Below are 13123 nucleotides of genomic sequence, written 5' to 3'. Positions count from 1 at the left end.
TTTTATTTCTATACTAAATTGAGGAAAAGGACCCATGAAACTCACTCCGGCAACCACCCTCCCCTCTGTGACTGGCAACATTGGGCCAGGCCAAAGCCCAAAGCCAGGAGCTCCATACGGGTTTCTCACGTAGGTCCAGGGGCCCAAGCACTTGTAGCACCTTCCACTGCTTTTCCCAGGCACATTAGCAGGGAACTGGATCAGAAGTTGAGCACCCAGGACTCAATCTGGTATTCATTTGGGACGTGGGCATTGCAGGCGGTGGCTTAATGTGCCACGCCACCCACAACAGTGGCCTTGGCAACCATTCTTACACACGCTGCCTGCGGTATTGGGGTGAGCAGCCCTCTCTACAGGCTGGCTCACAGCAGTACTTTCACACTGCTGATGACTGACAGCTGAGGCTGACTGCCGGGCCCCCATCTCCTCCTTTCAATGCTTTCAAAGCCGCAGTCACTGCTGTGTGAAAAGCAACAACTGTTAGGAGGGTTAAGGGAGCACTTTCCTGTCTTATTTCTCCCTACATCAAAGACTGTTTTTGCTCAAAAAAATGAGAAACACTCAAACTGAGATCAGAACTAAGCAACCATTTACTAATTTCACTTCACATTCTCGCTGATACAATGCCCTGCTTGGTTCAAAGATGTGTATTAGTCAAACTGTTCACAGCCCCATCACGGGATGAAGTCGTTGGGAAGCAGGAGACAGCTAAGGGTTAACTTAGGAGGCTGAGAAAAACAAGTTCTGAAGCTCCTTCCTGGTTGGGCTCTTTGTCCGCCTCCCCCATCCAAGGCTTTGAGGCAGGAGGCAGGGGCCAAGAGAGGGCTGACTGGGAAAACGGAGGAAAAGAGCCTGCAGGCTTGACAGCCCCTCACTCAGAGCCGTGTGAGGGAAAGGACAGGGCCAGAGGACCTCTACACCAGGGACTCCACGGCCACACCAGGAGCCCCTCACCTGTACACAGACACTTTTCACATGCAGGGCCTCAAGTTTCAGCCTCAGTCCGAGCTCTGCTTCTTGGCCCGCTTCGACTCTCTTAGGAAGTATACTTTCTGGGGCCGGTACTGTGGCACAGCAGGTAAAGCATCCCAATGGGTGCCGGGTCAAGAGATCCAGATGAAGCTCCTGCTTCGGTCTGACCCAGCCCTGGCTGTTGCAGCTGCTTGGGGAGTGAACCAGCGGACAGATCTCTCTGTAACCCAAATAAACAAATCTTTTTTTTTAAAGTGTACTTTCCTATAATAAACTTTTGCTCTTATATTTATGGTCTGTGTGACCGTTGTCCCATTCATTGTCGGAGACTCAGAAGAACACGTCCCTGGTCCTCACCTTCCTGATCTCTACTCCCGTGACAGAGGTAACACTGAAAAGGAGTTCTGTGAACAGTTCTCACTGAGTAACAGCTGTGATTTTTTTAAAAAGATTTATTTATTTATTTATTTGAAAGTAAGAGTTACACAGAGTGAGAAGGAGAGGCAGAGAGACAGAGAGAGAGAGAGTCTTCCATCTGTTGTTTCACTTCCCAACTGGCTGCAACGGCCAGAGCTGCGCTGATCTGAAGCTAGTAGCCAGGAGCTGCCTCCAGGTCTCCCACGCGGGTGCAGGGGCCCAAGAACTTGGGCCATCTTCCGCAGCTTTCCCAAGCCACAGCAGAGAGCTGGATCAGAAGTGGAGCAGCCGGGCCTTGAACTAGTGCCTATATGGGATGCCGGCACCGCAGGCGGCGGCCTTACCCACTATGCCACAGCGCCGGCCCCACAGCTGTGATTTATTAACTGCTTCTTACAAGTCAAGTATTGCTCTATGTTAATATCTATAGACCTGGGGCCTGCGCTGGGGTGTAGTGGGTAAAGCTGCCTGTGGCAACCAGCAACCCATATGGGTACCAGTTCATGTTCCTGCTGCTCCTCTTCCCATTCAGCTCTCTGCTATGGCCTTGGAGGGCAGTGGAACATGGCCCAAGAGCTTGGGCCCCTGCACCCAAATGGGAGACTTGGAAGAAACTCCTGGCTTCAGATCAGCCCAGCTCTAGAGGTTGCAGCAGTTTGGGGAATGAACCAGCAGATGGAAGACCTCTCTGACTCTCCCTCTCTCTGGCTGTAGCTCTACCTTTCAAATAAATAAAACCTTAAAAAAATATATCTGTGGACTTCTTTCAGAAGGCAGGATTTCAAGAGTGCCTTAAAATGCAGGAAGGAGCTCCACAGGCAGTCCTTGAGAAACACTAGGACTGCAGGAGGGAGGAGCTGTAGGCGCTAACCATAGAAGACTGAGTACAAGGGCTGGACAGCTGAATGTAGCTGGAGTTCACAATCTGTTTAGAGGGAGAGCAAAAGCTGATATCAGAGTGAGAAATCTGCATCTTGATAACACTAAGTGAATGCAGTAACAGAAGTACAGGCACAGGACTGACTGAGGGAGGCTAAACCCAGAAACAGGATGACCAATGAAAAGATCGCACCTGTAATTCTCAAAGCTTTTATAATCATCCCTTCTGAGTGCACCATAGCTGCCACCTGCAGCCTGACACTGCTATTGTAAAGCATTAACAAAGAAGCACACATTAAAGATTTCTTGATTTTAAGATTTCTTCTATCAATGGGGCTGGTGCCGTGGTACAGGTTAATCCTCCACATGCGGCGCTAGCATCCCATATGGGCGCCGGTTCTAGTTCCGGCTGTTCCTCTTCCAATCCAGCTCTCTGCTGTGGCCTGGGAAAGCAGTGGAAGATGGCGCAAGTCCTTGGACCCTTCCACCCACGTGGGAGACCAGGAAGAGGCACCAGGCTTTGGATCAGCACAGCTCTGGCCATTGGGGCCATTTGCTGAGTGAACCAACGGAAGGAAGACCTTTCTCTCTGTCTCTCCCCCTCACTGTCTAACTCTCTCAAATAAATAAATAAAATCTTAAAAAGAATTTCTATTAGTGTAGAGGTCAGAGCCTTAGGCGCTGGCATCCCATATGGGCACTGGTTTGAGCCTCTGATCTAGCTCTCTGCTATGGCACAGGAAAGCAGTGGAAGACAGCCCAACTCCCTTGAGCCCCTACACGGAAGTGGGAGACCCAGAAGAAGCTCTTAGCTTTGGATCAGCTCAGTTCCGGCCACTGTGGCCATTTGGGGAGTGAACCAGTAGATGGAAGACCTCTCTTTGTCTCTACCTCTGTAACTCTTTCAAATAACTAATACACATCCACACAAATCTAAAGGGTCCTTGGCAGAAAAAAGGCTTCAAGTTTCTCCAACCCTGGCCTAAAGGATCCAAAACACAAAAAATACTGAGAACTCTCAGGACAATTTACAAATTCAGGGCCGGTGCCGTGGCTCAATAGGCTAATCCTCCGCCTTGCGGCGCCGGCACACCGGGTTTTAGTCCCAGTCGGGACGCCGGATTCCGTCCCGGTTGCCCCTCTTCCAGGCCAGCTCTCTGCTGTGGCCAGGGAGTGCAGTGGAGGATGGCCCAAGTGCTTGGTCCCTGCATCCCATGGGGGACCAGGATAAGTACCTGGCTCCTGCCTTCGGATCAGCGCAGTGCGCCGGCCGTGGCGGCCATTGGAGGGTGAACCAACGGCAAAAAGGAAGACCTTTATCTCTGTCTCTCTCTCACTGTCCACTCTGCCTGTCCAAAAAAAAATTTACAAATTCAGTAGAAATGTTAGAGACAGGAAACTTGTACAGAAGTCTATACTCAAGGGAAAGGCATGTGTGTCAGTTTGGGATCCTGAAGAAGGCACACAGAGTAACTTAAAAATATTCAGGTATTAGGGGCCAGCATCCTGTGTGGGCATGGAGTCCTGGCAGCCCCACTTTCAATCCAGCTCCCTGCTGGTATGCCTAGGAAAGACAATGGCCCAGCTCCAGCCATTGTGGGCGTTGGGGGAGTGAACCAGTAGATGGAGGATCTGTCTCTTCCATAACTCTGCCTTTCAAGTAAGTAGGGGCCAATACCCCATATGGGCACCAGTTTGAGTCCCAGCTGTTCCAGTTCTGATCCAGCTTCTGCTAATGCGCCTGGGAAAGCAGTGGAGAATGGCTCAAGTTCTTGGGCCCCTGCACCCACTGAACCAGGGGATGGGAGATCTGTCTCTACCTTTTCTCTGTAACTCTGCCTTTCAAATAAAATCTTTTTTTTTTTTAGTAAATCTTTTTTAAAAAGTGACCCAGAACTACTTAAAGAAGAAATATTTAGGCTGGTGCTGCGGCTCACTAGGCTAATCCTCCGCCTGCGGCGCCGGCACCCCGGGGTTCTAGTCCTGATCGGGGCGCCGGATTCTGTCCCAGTTGCTCCTCTTCCAGGCCAGCTCTCTGCTGTGGCCCGGGAAGGCAGTGGAGGATGGCCCAAGTGCTTGGGCCCTGCACCCCATGGGAGACCAGGAAGAAGCACCTGGCTCCTGGCTTTGGATTGGCGAAGTGCCGGCCATTGATGCCATTTAGGGAGTGAACCAGTGGAAGGAAGACCTTTCTCTCAAACTCTGTCAAAAAAAAAAAAAAAAAAAAAAAAAAAAGAAGAAGAAGAAGAAATATTGAAATTCAGATATTAAAGTCCCTTTAATTTCCTTATCAAATATTAATTATCTGCACTGCATTAGGCACTGTGTACAGCAGTGAAATCTACTTGCCTCATAAACTTCACGAGGGACAAATAAAGAGACCTAGCTATTGATATACAAATAGGATACCATTATAGATAGATGCATTTACAGTAGATGTTAAGGAAAATGCAAATAAAATGCAAATAATACAAATCAGTGCTGTTAAAGACAACAGGGGCCTTAGTTCTTCCTCTCCAAGGAAATTAGAGACATCTACTGCCGACCTGAAGGGGAGCAGGAGTTGGCAGGGTCAAGGGCTGGCCAAGGAGGCAAGTTTTCTACTACAGCGGTGTGGGGGTGAAGCTGGAGCACTTGTGGACCCTCAGAAGGCAGTGTGGCTAGCTAGAGTGCACCAAGCAGAGAGGGCATGGCTTTCATCAAGAATAAAGATACAGGCAGTGAGCTGGCAGTTAGTCTAAACCCTGGAATAAAAGCACCTAATTTATATCTTTAAAAGATCTCTCCAGCTAAGATGGGAACTGAACTGTAAAGAGGAAAAAAAAAAAAAGGAAACTTTTCAAAGCACGGCCATAGAACCAGCAGGAGATGGGCGACAGCAGTGTGGACCAAGCAACAAGCACGTGGCTGACATCTTAAGCAGGCTGGCACCGTGGAAAGGCATCCTGCCCACTGCAGGAGCTCGGGACCGCAGCCCAAGGGCACGACGAGCCAGCCGCACTCCCAAGTGAAAACAAAGAAAGAGAAAAACCACTGCATCTCTGAAGGGTGTGCGCCAGAGTGCTGGCAGGGGCCACAGGAGATCCGGGAGTGACAAAGTGAGTGAGCAGGATTGGGGGCCGCACACAGGGCTGGTAGTTAGAGTATATGAAGAGCTCGCAGAACCTCGAAATGAAATGGCAGGCAACTCAACATTCAAGATAGGCGAAAGGTAAGAACAGACTTTCTGTGTATCAACACAAATAAAATGTGACACAGAAATTAAAACCATAAGCCATTGGAGCAGCTAAAATAAAAATGAGTGACCATACAGAGTTTTGGGCGAGGACACAGAAAAGCTGAAACCACTACATTTCGCAATTAGGACAGCAAAATGTTACACACACTACAGGAAACAGTTCAGTATTTCCTGAAAAATACACTTTCCATACAAGCCAGCAATTCTAAGCCTAGGTAGTTACCCAAAACAAATGAAAACATATGCCCATGGACATGTATACAAATGTCATTTATTCATAACATCCCCAAACTTGGAACAATCAAAATGTTCATCATCGTAGCGTAGCGAGTAGTCACCACCTGTGATGCTGGCATCCCATATGGTTACCACTTCACGTCCTGGCTGCTGCTCCACTTCTGATCCACCTCCCTGCTAATGCACCTGGGAAAGCAGAAGATGACCCAAGTGCTTGGGCCCCTGCACCCATGTGGGAGACCAGGAAGAAGCTCATGACTTTGAACTTGCCCAGCTCTAGCCTTTGTAGTCATTTGGGGAGTGAACCAGCAAATGAAGATCTCTCTCACCCCTCTCTGGCTCTCCCTCTCTGTGACTCTGCCTTTCAAAAAATAAGTAATTTTTAAAAAAGAAAAAAATCAAAGGTAAAAGTGCTAGCATCGTGGCACAGTGCTTCAACACCAGCTCCCTGCCTGAGAAAGCAAAGAACATGGCCCAAGAACTCACACCCATGCCACCCACATGGGGGACCTGGATGGACTTCCAGGATCCTGGCCCAGCAGATGGAAGATGTCTAGTTCTCTCTGAAAATTCTGCCTTTTAGATACAAATAAATCTTAAAAAAAAAAAAACAGTGAAGGGCAGGGAACAGGCTTTCAGCCTGGTGCTTAGGAAGCTTGCCTCCCACGTGGGAGCACCTGGGCTTGATCCCAGCTCTGTCTTCCTGCTAATGCAGACCCTGGGAGACAGAGGTGATGGGTCAACCACCTGGGTTCCTGCCACCCTTGTCGGAGACCTGGTTTGAGTTTCTGGCTCCTCGTTTAGTGTGGTCCCAGCTATTGAGGGCATCTAGGAAATGAACTGGCAGATTGGAGCACTGTCTCGGCCTCTCAAATTATTTAAAAAAAAATAATAAAATAAAAAATAAAAAAAACACACTTTTTAATGAAAAAATACAGGGTAACCAAACTGTGGGATACCCATACAGTGGAATAGTACTCAGCAACAATAGAGAAGCACTATTGGTATATAAAACAAAGATGAATCTGAAGAACACTATATGAAGCTAAAGGCTTCAGACACAAGGAACACCTACTTTATTTCATTTCTATGAAATTCTGCCAAAGTTAAAGCTAACCAATAGTGACAGGAAGCTGGTCTCTGCTTGCCAGAGGCTCCGTCTGACCGCAAAGGTGCACAGACAACCATCTGAGGTGATGCAATCCTTCAGTGTCTTTGCTGTGGCGTTAAAAGTTAAGTTTAACTTAGTGCAAAATAATTTTGAAATCTATGCACACAGGAGGTCTTCCAAAAATTCGTGAAACCTTTCCTTTCGGCTGCGCGCGGCGGCCAAGATGGCGGTGCGAATTTCCAAGAAGAGGAAGTTTGTTGCTGATGGCATCTTCAAAGCTGAGCTGAACGAGTTTCTCACCCGGGAGCTGGCTGAAGATGGCTACTCTGGAGCTGAGGTCCAACCAGGACAGAAGTCATTATTTTATTGTTTTTTTAAGATTTATTATTTATTGGAAAGTCACAGTTACACAGAGGAGTAGCAGAGAGGGGGGGAGGGAGGGGTCTTCCATCCGTTGGTTCACTCTCCAATTGGCCGCAACGGCCGGAGCTGCACTGATCCGATGCCAGGAGCCAGGAGCTCCTGGTTTCCCACGTGGGTACAGGGGTCCAAGGACTCAGGCCATCTTCTACTGCTATCCCAGGTCATAGCAGAGAGCTGGATGAGAAATAGAGCAGCCAGGACATGAACCAGTGCCCATATGGGATGCCAGCGCTTCAGGCCAGGGCGTTAACCCGCTGCGCCACAGCGCGGGCCCCGAAATCGTTATTTTAGCCACCAGGACACAGAACGTCCTCTGTGAGAAAGGCTGGCGAATCCGGAAATGGACTGCCGTCGTTCAGTAGCGCCTCATGCTGACAAGGCGGCCACGAGGGGCCTGCGTGTCACTGCCCAGGCAGAGGCTCCGCGTCACTAACTCCTAGGAGGGCTTGCTGTGTGGAAGTGCGCTGTACTTCACCACGGAGAGCAGAGCGACGGGCTGTGAGGGCCTGGTGCCTGGGAAGCTGCGAGGACAAAGGGCTAAGTCCATGAAGTTTGTGGACAGCCTGAGGATCCACAGCAGGGACCCTGTTACCCACTATGTTGACACCACAGTGTGCCATGTGCTGCTCAGATAGGGTGTGCTGCGCATCAAGGTGACGATCATGCTGCCCTGGTTCCAACTGGTAAGACTGGCCCCAAGGAGCCCCTGCCTGACCACGTGAGCACTGTGGACCCAAAGATGAGATCCTGCCCACCACCCCCATCTCGGAGCAGAAAATGGGAAGCCAGAGCCACCTGCCACGCCCCAGCCAGTCCCCACAGCATAACAGGGTCTCCTTGGCAGCCGTATGAAGTCTGGATGTTACCTTGTAAAGATCTTTAATAAAATCTTGTACAAAGAAAAAAAAAGTTTGCAAAAACGAGTATTTTGAACAGTGTTTTGGACATCAAAAATGTCTTACACCAAAATAAATTTATCTGTCAATTTTTCCATGACCTTTTGATGTCCCCTTATATATACATTTGTCAAGATTTCACTTAACTTGCCGGCGCCGTAGCTCAATAGGCTAATCCTCCACCTTGCGGCGCCGGCACACCGGGTTCTAGTCCCGGTTGGGGCGCCGGATTCTGTCCCGGTTGCCCCTCTTCCAGGCCAGCTCTCTGCTATGGCCAGGGAGTGCAGTGGAGGATGGCCCAGGTGCTTGGGCCCTGCACCCCATGGGAGACCAGGAAAAGCACCTGGATCCTGGCTCCTGCCATCGGATCAGCGCGGTGCGCCGGCTGCAGCGGCGGCCATTGGAGGGTGATCCAACGGCAAAGGAAGACCTTTCTCTCTGTCTCTCTCTCTCACTGTCCACTCTGCCTGTCAAAAAAAAAAAAAAAAAAAAAAAAAAAAGATTTCACTTAACTGTACACATACAAAAGATGAACCTTACAACACGTAAATTATACTTCAAAAACATGGTTTTTAAAAATTTGAGTTTTGCTAAAAAAAAATTTTGTGATTGATTTTCTTTCCCAAGTTCATAAAGCACAGAGAAGGCAATTCCAGGGAAAATGCTGCAAGCAGGCTTTGGGTAACAGCAGTAGGATCAATAGGATCTGGCCTTCCACAACTGTGACACAACACTCCTGCTCCGTGCAGGCTTTCTGCCCATCCTCCTGTCACCACAGTCAGACCTCAGAGCAGAGGCGCAATAACATGTGTGGATGATGAAGGCTGTCACATAAAGCAGACGTCTATCCCGCACGAACACCATTTACTGTACACACTGTTAGGCAACTAAAGTGCCACCTATCAACTGTGAATGGGTTATTTTTAGAGAACGCTATTAAGCTGTTCTCTAAGCTACCCATTTTGGTGAACTTTAATTATCTGAACACAAAACTACAGTACTTCATTTCACAGATAAAAATTAACTTGTCATCAGATGCTAAGTTAGTTAAACTGATCCAAATTAATGTTCCAAAAATAGACAGGTAGAAGTGCTAATGAGTGCTTTAACAGAAAATGGATTCCTGACTTCAGCTTTGTTCTTCCCCAATTCACAACCAAGAAAGCCAGTGCAAAGGTTTTTTAGAGGGTGCAAACCATTAAGTGAGCAAATGAAAGTTTTAGCAATGAAACCAGCAATAGCGGCTGTGCTGTATTTATCCCTATTTTTTTTTATATGAAGAGTCAGTGCTCCAATACACCACAGGGACCAGAGCTCAGACTCCGATGTCAGTGACGTGGACATGGTCACCCAGGACAAGGTGCTGTGGAGAGCACAGGTCTCCAGCAGACTCTGTTAGCTGTACCTGAACCTTCCAGTCTCTTCAGTAACAAAACAGAGGCCAAAGACCCAGGGATAGTTCTTATTCTGCCCCTAGCCTTTCACTCTAACATCTCAAGTGGCCCTTGGCTTGGCTGAAAAATCAAGAAAGATAAAGGGCTGTGAGGATTACAGAAACAGTAGACACAGACTGAAAGACAGCGGCCTTCCAGAAACGGTGATGTGGTCTTTTAAAAATTATTTTATTATCATCTTACTACATTTTTCATGGGATACTCTAAAAAGGAAAAGGACCAGACTTCACATCAGGAGGTCTGAGTCTTAGTGCTGGCTCAGCCATGGCCTACCTGTGTGCTCTCACAGTGCTGGCCAACTGACAAAAAGAAGACTGGCCTGTTCCATACGCAGGCTTCTTTTGAATATGAGCCTAACAAACCAAAGCATTTACTATGCACAAAGGTTTGTGCACACGTATGTGTGGACACAGAAACAAGGACTTGCAGCAACCTACATTCAGTAGAGGTTTCACAAAGCTTTGGTGGACTGAAGGACACAAATTATTAAAAGAAAAACTAACTAACGTTTGTCTCCTCATGAATAGGAAAAATAAGTCTGCTTCACTAGATCTAAGATATCCTGACAATCCACCATGCTTTCAAAGCCACAGCCAAGCGTCTTTATTTGAAGCAGAGCCACACTCAGTATTCTACGCCACAGGAAGCCCCCAGTCCAAAGCAGGACTCCAAGTAACCCTGTGCCAACTGTGCTCCCAACTTGTCGCGAGACAGAAATGTCGGTCCCGAGGAAGCAGATAGGCCACCCACTTAGTGATAACCCACCACTTCCTTCCTCAGCCCTCCCTCCTCCATGCTGAAGAACTTTACAAGGTGGCACGAAGGGCTAAGCTGCTGCCCCTGCCCCTGGCATCCTATATCTCTGAACCCGGATTCAAGCCCAGCTACTCCACTTCTGATCTAGCTCCCTGCTAATGTGCTTGGGAACACAGGAGGGGATGGCACACCTACTTGGCCCGTGACACCCACGGGACCATTTGTGGAGTGAACCAGTAGATGGAAGATCTGTCTTTTCCTCTCAAGTAAGTAAATAATTAAAAAAAAAAAAAAGAAAAAAAGAAAAAGAATTTTACAACAATCCAAGTGAGTCTGGTTAGCAGTGAGCTGCTGTTGGTGATATCAACAAAGACTAAGAACAAGCATTCAAGTGTAGCAGCACAGGCAGCTCCATGTACCTCTGGACCAGGAGCAGGTAACAAAATAAAAAAGCAACTCAGTAATCCAACCATCATGGTCTCTGGCACTAGTGCTAAGTTTAGAAAAATCATCTTCTATGGAACACAATTCCTACTTTATAGATGAAGAAACTCAGGCAGACAGAAACTGTACTATTCCCCAAAGTATGCTACCCACGTGGAAGGTCCTAGCTGCTATTCAGGTAATTTTCCTCAGAATAAGCCTGAAACAAGAGGCAACCATGTTCTGTAAAGGGGTGTGGGAGTGGGAGAGCAGGTGTAAAGGTAGAAGATGTGACTACAAAGCAGACACAGCAAGGTGAGGAAGAGATCCTAACAGGCAAAGGTGACCAGTAAGAGATGCTTACTGATGTCAGTCATGACAGGGGACCTTCTCAAGCCTGTGAGCAAACCAGACAATAGACACCACAGTTCCTGAGAGATCAAGAGGAAGGAGAATCTGGTCTGTGGAGTGGTCAGCAGACAGAATCCAGAGTGCAGCCAACGAGGACCAGCCCACTGAGAAAACCGTAAGGGCAGAGGGCTGCAGAGCAGGCGCCCACTTCCTGAGGCGCCCCTCCCTCCCCTTGGGGGGAGACGCTCAGATGGCCGACCACTCACTGAAGCATGAAGGGGTGGTGAGTAAGAACCGCCTCCCTGTCAGAAACACTGCACAGCTGCCTCAGACGCGTGCACACGGACTCCGAGATGGGGAAATGGTCACCTGGAGGCCTCAGCATTACTACCTAGACTGGAAAGAGCGGCCTGCTCAACTAAGCAGGTGGCAGGATGGTACACAACAGACGCTAAACCAGGTAAAGCAGAAAAATGGAACCCATAATTATCACTCCCAAACTCCAGCAAGAAAGTCTCCAGTTAGCTCTGGAAAACTAATGCCACTTCTTTCCATTAAAAAGTTTCTGTAACCCGTCATGAAGAGGAAGTAGACAAGAAAAGGGAAGATCCTCAACAGAAACTGGTAACCACCACATGTACGTGAAGCGTTACACACAAGGAGCCCTCACGCATCGCTGGTGAGAATGCCAACTGCACAACCCTTCTGGGGGAAATTTGGCAACACCTAAGGAAACTATATAAGTGCACCTATCTGTAGATCAGTCACCTCACTCACAAGAACACTCTGGAGATAAACGTGCAATGATAGGAATACACACGTGGTCCAAGGTATTCACTGCAGAATACTGCAAACATTGTAAATATCCACACATCACACGTGGAGGGGGTTGGATATACTGAAGTAGCCCAGGATGAAACAATGTGTAACTGGAAAAATGAACCAGGAAGATCTCTAAGAACTGATGGTGTGAACTCTGAGACACACTGTGGAGCGAAAAGTCCAAAAGGGATTTAGATTATGATGTCTGTCGCAGAGAAAAGGAATAATTACAAAATACTCATACATCTGCTTATATGTATAAAACAAACACAGGCAGGACAGGAGACTGGAGACTGGCTACCAGCTGCCAGTCAGGACGGGTGGAAAGGAGCAAAGGGCGGGGTGGAGGGGAGGCGGAAACTCCTGATTCACATTTCCGCAGAGTTCTGCAGAACCCTGGTCAAAGACCACACACTCAAAAAAGTAAAACCAGGGCCAGGGCTGCTCCACTTCCGATCCAGCTCCCTGCTGATGTGCCTGGGAAAGCAGAAGATGGCCCACATGCTTGGGCCCCTGCACCCACATGTGAGACGCAGATGAAGCTCTTAGCTCTCGTTGCTGCAGAAATTTGGGGAGTGAACCAGCAGATGGAATCTCTCTCTCTATGCCTCTGCGTATCTGCAATTGCGCCTTTCAAATAAATTAAAAAATCTTAAAAAAAAAAAACCCAAAAAATAAAAGTGAAACCAATCAGGATGTGCAAGGAACTGAGCATGCTGTGAAAGTAACAAGCATGGGTAGGAAATCCTGGAAAGCAGTGCTGTAACTGGATACTGTAAAGCCAGTCAGAAAGGCCCGCAGTCTGCTAACTCTGTTTCTCACAAGGAAACGGGTCAGCAATTCTGAAACTACCACATCAACAGGACTGACCAAATAAGAACGTCAAAGATAATGACAGCCAACTTGGCAAAAGCATTACAAAGGTCCTTCAAAGAATCTGTAGAAAAATGGGATCACAAGGTAAGTTTATCTTGGTATGCATTTTTTACTGTTTGAAGACCTCTCATATATAAGTCACAATAAATGGAGAGAAGCCCATTCTTCCTTACAGGAGTGAAGTAAACAGAAAAATCACCATTAGGCAAATTCCACAGTGATAACCAGACTAAGTGGAAATGTTATCACAGTCTCAAAGCACATCTGT

General features: G+C 47.9%; 1 protein-coding gene and 1 pseudogene across 2 annotated transcripts in view; one reads left to right on the top strand and one right to left on the bottom strand.

The window, feature by feature from the left end:
- Positions 1–13123, bottom strand: part of MAPK1 (mitogen-activated protein kinase 1) — a 105628-nt gene that overhangs the window by 57924 nt on the left and 34581 nt on the right. The gene's annotated exons all lie outside the window — the stretch shown is intronic.
- Positions 7056–8175, top strand: LOC100345022 (small ribosomal subunit protein uS3-like; annotated as a pseudogene).

The sequence above is a fragment of the Oryctolagus cuniculus genome, chromosome 21 (genome assembly GCF_964237555.1).
Source record: "Oryctolagus cuniculus chromosome 21, mOryCun1.1, whole genome shotgun sequence".
Lineage (NCBI taxonomy): Eukaryota > Metazoa > Chordata > Mammalia > Lagomorpha > Leporidae > Oryctolagus > Oryctolagus cuniculus.
Note: the sequence above shows the minus strand (reverse complement) of the source record. Positions and strands in the feature narration are given on the sequence as shown.